The 6637-nt window shown below is 41.5% G+C and overlaps 1 pseudogene; it reads right to left on the bottom strand.

The window, feature by feature from the left end:
• Nucleotides 1-299: 299 nt before the first annotated feature.
• LOC102495922 (60S ribosomal protein L18 pseudogene) lies at nt 300-746 on the bottom strand (annotated as a pseudogene).
• Between the last annotated feature and the right edge of the window lie 5891 nt (nt 747-6637).

Here is a 6637-nt window from a genome sequence, read left to right as displayed (position 1 = left end):
GGCACCCTAACCACCAAGTCACCTGCAGGACCCTATCATTATCTCATGTACTCCCACATGGCCGACCACGGTTCAAGTCCTAGATTTGGTGGCTTGAAAATCATGCTGGGCTATGTGTGCATGCATGCACAAAAACCCAGAAAAGAAGGGATTGTGGCATGGACATCCCCTCAGGAGTTGATTTCTCACTTTCATTCTCTCTGTCTTTTTGGTGAGTGTATGTACCCTATGGCAAAAATCTAAAAACAAAACATACAAACAAAAACATACTACTTCTCCATTGACGGTCTTTGCTTCCATTCCATCTCTGCTACCCACTTCTACTGTTACACTGTAAACATCTCCTCTAACTGTGTCATCTTCAAATCACTAAATCAGGCATCTTTGAAGATGAGGATCTTGCCCCCAGTCTTGAGGTTGCGGGCCGGGCTGGTCACACTCAGCGCGCACACCTTCAGCTTGGGCACCTCCTGAATGTGCACATCTGTGATGGTCCCCACGACCACACCTGTTTGGTTTTCCTGGTTGGGAAGCTTCATCTTGCAGAACATCCTGGAAAGGGACAGAGGAGGCTGGTTGGTACAACTCATGAGCAACGTCTTCAGCACAGCTTGGCTGAAGGCAGAGTTGGTCCGTCTGGCCAGAAACTGGTATAGCTTGACCAACAGCCTCAGGTAAATGTCCTGGCTCTTGGGCTCCTTGCATTGAACCTTTCAGTCCTTGTTGTGGTGGATGTCAACTTCCATGATGGCGCCTTCTATTCAGCCAAGCCAGAAAGAGAGAGCAAAACCATGTTCTTATCTATTGAAATGTCAGAAAAATCATGACACATTTTTGCTTAGAACACACAGAAAAATACATCATTACTTTTCTGATGACCTAATATTATCATCCTTAATATTAATATTATTAAGGATGATAAGTGTGGAGTTGTGGGAAAAATCATTGTCACTTAGGGATATTTTTCAAAATGCCTACACCTAGCCTCAAGTTCCAAATGTTTGTTTGTTTGCTTGTTTGTAAGAGCCTCTCAGATGATTTGAATATCTGCCTTATACTGAGAACTACAAATTACATCATTTTAGCACCTCTCAATCAGGTGTTCCAGCCAAGATTAATTTATTGCTATCCTGCTGACCTTGGCCAGGACTGCTTCATATAAGCAGGACAGGGCTGAGCCTGAGACTGAGGGCAGGCATCCTGACTAGGACAATTGAATGAAAAAGCATCAGCTTCAATAGCTTAGAGGCAGGGGACAAGCCCAAATGGACAGATTTCCCCCCCATGTATCCGTATGTTATTATTCATAATAACAATATAATCTGATTCAATGTAATACTCAGGAGGAGGACAGATGCCTAGCTGGGGTAGCTCAGGGCAGGAGTTTTTTTCATCGTTAATGGGATGGTTTCAACTCTAAGAAGAAAGCAGAATGAGAGAAAGAATATGAAGAAGATATTTTGGCATGGGTCCAAAGGAAAAGCAGTCTGGCTGAAATGGTTGTTTCCTTGGCCAGGAAGCTGCAATCTACGTAAACAGGAAGTAGAGTAGGTTGGGGAGAGGACAGTGGTTAGTTGGTGAGAAAAAAGAGCTGATACCAGATAGGTGCAGTGGTTATATGCAAAAGAGATTCTGACACAGGCCACGGCTTTGCATGTTAATTACCCCAGCTCTCTCCTGGGAGGCCTTGTTTAACGATGTTTGTGCAGTTACGTGTTGTGTTCTTTTCTCAAATGGACACTCTTTAAGCACCTGCTTTTTGCCAATCATCGGCTGGGTAGTTTTATTTTATCTCATTTAGTCATCTTGTGAGAATGTGATTAGGTGAAAAAACTGTCTCAGGGTGATAAAGTTATCTTATCCAAGTCATTTACATTACATGATAATACAGCATTTTGTATTCTTGTCTCTGAAAAGTGATAGTTAAGCATAACTTATTTGAAAGAAGGTGTATTATTCATTTTCTAGGGATGCTACAACAAATTACCCCAAATCTGTTGGCTTAAAATAATAGAAATCCGGGCCAGTGGGTAGTGTAATGGTTGGGGCCCTGGACTCCCCCATGGACCTGGAGGCTTGACACTCATGTTGGCACAGCTGCATGTGTGTCCAAAATCCCAGGAAGAGAACGGAGAGTTAGTGGTGTGGCCCTCTCTTCTTGGGGGGTGATTTTTCACTTTACCTCTTGCTGTCTCTGGTAAGTGTGTGTCTTATGGCAAAAACCTTTAAAAAATAAAAATAGAAATCTATTTTCTCTCTATTCTGAAGACTAGAAGTCTGAAATCAAGATATTGGCAAGGATATGGTCCTTCTGAAGACTTTCTTGCCTCATCCAGTTTCTGTTGTCTCTAGGCGTTCTTTCGCTTATTATCATGGAACTTGAGTCTCTGCCTCCATCTTCACATGGTTGTTCTTTGCCCTTGTCCTGCTTACAATTTTTCATTGACTCCCTATGGATACTGGATGAATTTAGGGTTTCTTTCTTTCTTTTTGGTAGAGGTTTTTGCCTTAGGGTACATGCTCTCACCAGAAAGATACAGAGACACTGAGAGAGAAAGTGAGAAATCAACCCCCCCCCCCCAGTGGGGATGGCCATAATCTCTTCTCAATCTTTTCTTTCAATTTCAATCTCTTCTCCTCCATTCTCCTCCTGAGATCTTGGGCATGCACACACACATGCCCAGTGAGTTTCAAGCCACCAGGTCTGGAGCTCAAACCACAGTCAACCATGTGGGAGTCTAGTGACATAACCGCTATGCCATCTGCTGACCCAAATTTAGGATTTCTTAACGCAGTACACAAAGACTTTGCAAGCTGGTCTCTACCTACTCTTTTAATAGATTCATTTCTCATTACTCTCCCTCAAGACTGTGCCAGAGCCACACCAAAATTCTTGCTATTCCACACAAATCCTGTCCTTTCTTCCTTTTCTAGCCTTGAACATGCTGTTTCACCTGCCCAGAATGCTCTTCCCTACCTGGTAATTTCTACTGATACCTCAAGAACACTTTTTCTACCCGTTGGCAATCCTGCATTAATGAGCCCCCTTTTCCCTCAATAAGTTGGCTTCTCCCTCTGTTGTGATGCTGTTACTCTTGGGGAACTACTGGCTTTGTGTCCATATATCCTCCTTCAATACTCTGGAACTTTTTAAAATAACAGAATGTGCCATACTCATCTTGGAATCCTTAGTGCCTAGTAGGTGCTCAATAACGTGTTTACTGAAAAATGAAATCCTCACTGAAAAGGATTGGGTCATGATGGCTTCAGGTCTGTAACATTTGGTTTGGAGAAAACACTACCAGTAGCAATCATGGAAGCTAAAAGTTGGATTAACCTAAAGAACCTCAAATCAAAAGAACAGGGCTGGAAGGAAGTGTATGATTACTACAAGAGAGTGACATTTGTCCATGTGATCTTTCTTAAATACAAATGTCATCTGTTACTTCCTCCTTAAGATCTTTCACTGGCTCCCTATGGATACTGGATGAATTTAGGGTTTTTTCTTTCTTTTTGGTAGAGGTTTCTGGGTGGAGGGGGAACCAAGCTTTCAATCTTTGTAAATGTATCAGGCTGGAGCCCAGATGCAGTCCTAAGAGTCAATCTAGAAGAGGCATAAGAAGGAATTGTGAGACACTGAGAGTGAGGTTATCCAGTGTGGAGGTATAATGGGGGTGGTTTAAGGCAGATTAGAAGCCCTCAGTTCACTGTCCCACCTTCAGCATGAAAACTAGTGAAGTGGAAATTGTTGGAGTTTCTTATCAATATCGTTGACACATAAGAAGGGGTGTGGATGACAGATGAGCTACAAATGGAAAGTGTCAGTACTGATAGCAGGGGCTATGTCGTTGTGGCATGAATGGAGAGAAAGAGGATCGAGGGGAACATGAGAGAGACCCATTAGGGACTTAATGAACAAGAGAAGGGGGAGTAGTATACATTTATGAGTGAAGGGTCTATCACATTCCTGGTACCTGCCGCTCTTACCTGGTTCAGAGAGAGTCGGACCATATTGCCCTCTCCTGGCCTTTGTCCTTAAGGTATCTGACCCATACGTTAGCAACAGCTGATCTTAAAGGTGCTCCTTAAAATAATGTTAGTAACCTCTGTATCAGTTAGCTTAAGCAGCACAATGGAAGAGGAATTGAAGGTCTAAAACTGGAGTGCAACTAATTGGATAAGTTACTTAAGTTCTGTGTACTTTCAATGTCCTTTTTAGTAGTGTGTATAATGATATTAGCATGTACCTCCTAAAATTGCTTTTAAGATACAATGGGTAAATTAAGCATAAAGCTCATATTAGGAGTGATCAGTGTTATCTGTTATTATAACTATTAGGAGGTACTATTATAACTATTAGATGGTACTAAAGTACCATCTTCTGAACTAAAATTTTAATAACATATATTTTTGCTTTTTCTTTGTGTGTGTATGTGGTGTTTGTTTATTTATTTTTTATTTATTTATTTTTTATTTTTTTAGTTTTGAGAAGTGAAGGTATTTCACCAGCATTTATATATTCATATAACCAGTTACATATACGCCTAAATAAAGCTAATCTCCAGTAGGCTTTGAGATGGCATTCACCATCTTTGTAGAAATATGAGCATCACTAATGAATTACTAAATATATCTTTAGAAAGGGCAAAAATAGTGATAGCACTTACTGAACTGAAATTACTATCAAATTAAAAAAAAACAATATTAATTTAACCACAAGCCAGTCTTATTTAAATCAGGATTGTCCAATGAAAGTAACCTGTCAGCCATTCATGATCTGAGTTCTGGTGTAGGAGATCAATTAAAATATGGTACACATAAAAAGGGTGAGACATTTCTGTTTTGTCATAAATAAGGCAGTGGCCACCCATTACTCATTAGTAACTTTTTAAAGATAAGCTATCAACTCTGCTCTTTCTGACTTCTTTTTAATGCCAGCGAAGATCATTTTTGTTCCAGGGATGTGCTTCTTGGGATTCTCCAAATCCTCCATCAGTGTACCTTCTCCCAGGCAATGCCTGTGTTCTTGTTGGCATCTGTGCAAGAGAATCCAGGGGCCTGACCTGTCTTCTGCCCAAATAGACCATGGAGATTTGGGCCAGTCTTGTGCTTGCCTCCCTTTTCCATGGTGTGGCACTGGGCACACTTCTGAACAGAAATCTTCTTGCCTTTCTCAACATCACCCATTTTTAATGATCTCTTTTGTCACTTGGGAATATAGAGTAACCACTCAGAAGTCAGACGACCCGCTCTCTCGGTGTTTTTTATTTTTAGAGAAAGTCTCATTATGTCATAATCCTCCTACCTTAGCCTCCAGATTAGTGGGGGTCACAGGTGCATACCATCACTCTCAACCTTTTAGGGTGGCCCCAAATTAAACTTGGGCTTCCCATGTGGTACCAGCCTACCAAGAAGCAGCGTCTAGTGTACACTACCGTAGCTAGGCCAGCAGCTATATTTTCCTAGCGTGACGGGACCTATCTTAGTCAAGACTCTCAGTTGCAAGTGTCAGAAACCTAATTCAAACTAGCTTAAGCAAAAAAAGAGGGCTTTATTTGACTTGTCTATCTGAAAAACTCAAGGTTACATGTATCAGCTTCAGTACAGCTGTTTCAAAGTCACAAAATGACATTATGAGATTTAGCTTTTTTTTTAAAAGAGATTTTTGCCTTAGGGTGTATGCACCCACCAGAGAGAGAGAGAGAGAGACAGAGACAGAGACAGCAAGAAGGAAAGTGAGAAATCATCCCCCATGGGGAATGGCCTTGCCACAATCTCCTCTCTTCCATTTTCCTCCTGGGATCTTGGTCACACACACACACCTGGCATGAGTTGTGGGTCCAGGGCTCAAACTGTGGCTGTCTATGTGGGAGTCCAGCCACATAAGCCACATAACAACTATGAACTATGCTGGCCCAAGAATTAGGCTTTTTTTGAGAGAGAGATTTATTTTCTACAGGATGTGTGTTCGCTAGAAAGACAGAGATAGAGAGTGAGAAATCACCCCCCATGGGTATGGCCATGCTGCAGTCCCTTCTCCTCCATTCTTCTCTCGGGATTTTGGGCACACTTGCACACATGTACATATGCCCGGCATGAGTTTCCCAAACCACAGTCAACCACCTGGTAGTCCAACGACATAACTCTTACTCCATCTCCTGGTCCCATTAGGCTTCCTTGTATCTTTCTGTTCTCGCTTATTGGCAGGTAGCTTCCTCTTACAGAAGCGAGAGGGCTGTTGGAAATGTCAGACATGCATTCCTAGAACTTTGTAGCCCTGGTATGAAGATGCAGCAAAAGCTCTGGCTCTGATTCTTGTTAGCCCAAAGTGGATCACATGTTTATTCCTGTACCAATTGCTGTCTTCCTGATTGGCTATATCTAGATCATGTGAGTGGGACTGGGGTGAGGGGCCTTTCTACAAAAGCAAATCGAGGTATAGTTAGCAGAAGAAAGGCAATGGAGGCAGACTGGAACAGATTCAGGTTTTGTGGAGCCAAAGCTTTAACTTTTTGGGCCCCTTTTCAATAAAAATAATACCAAATTATAAGTTTAAAAATAGATATGAGTGACTTTTATTTAAAATGACTAATTAATTGTTACAAATTATTAGAATTTTGTATATTCAGATTTGATT

This window comes from Tupaia chinensis, unplaced genomic scaffold (assembly GCF_000334495.1).
Source record: "Tupaia chinensis unplaced genomic scaffold, TupChi_1.0 Scaffold000077_1, whole genome shotgun sequence".
NCBI classification, from domain to species: domain Eukaryota; kingdom Metazoa; phylum Chordata; class Mammalia; order Scandentia; family Tupaiidae; genus Tupaia; species Tupaia belangeri.
The sequence above is the reverse complement of the archived record's forward strand: the minus strand, read 5'-3'. Positions and strand labels throughout refer to the sequence as shown.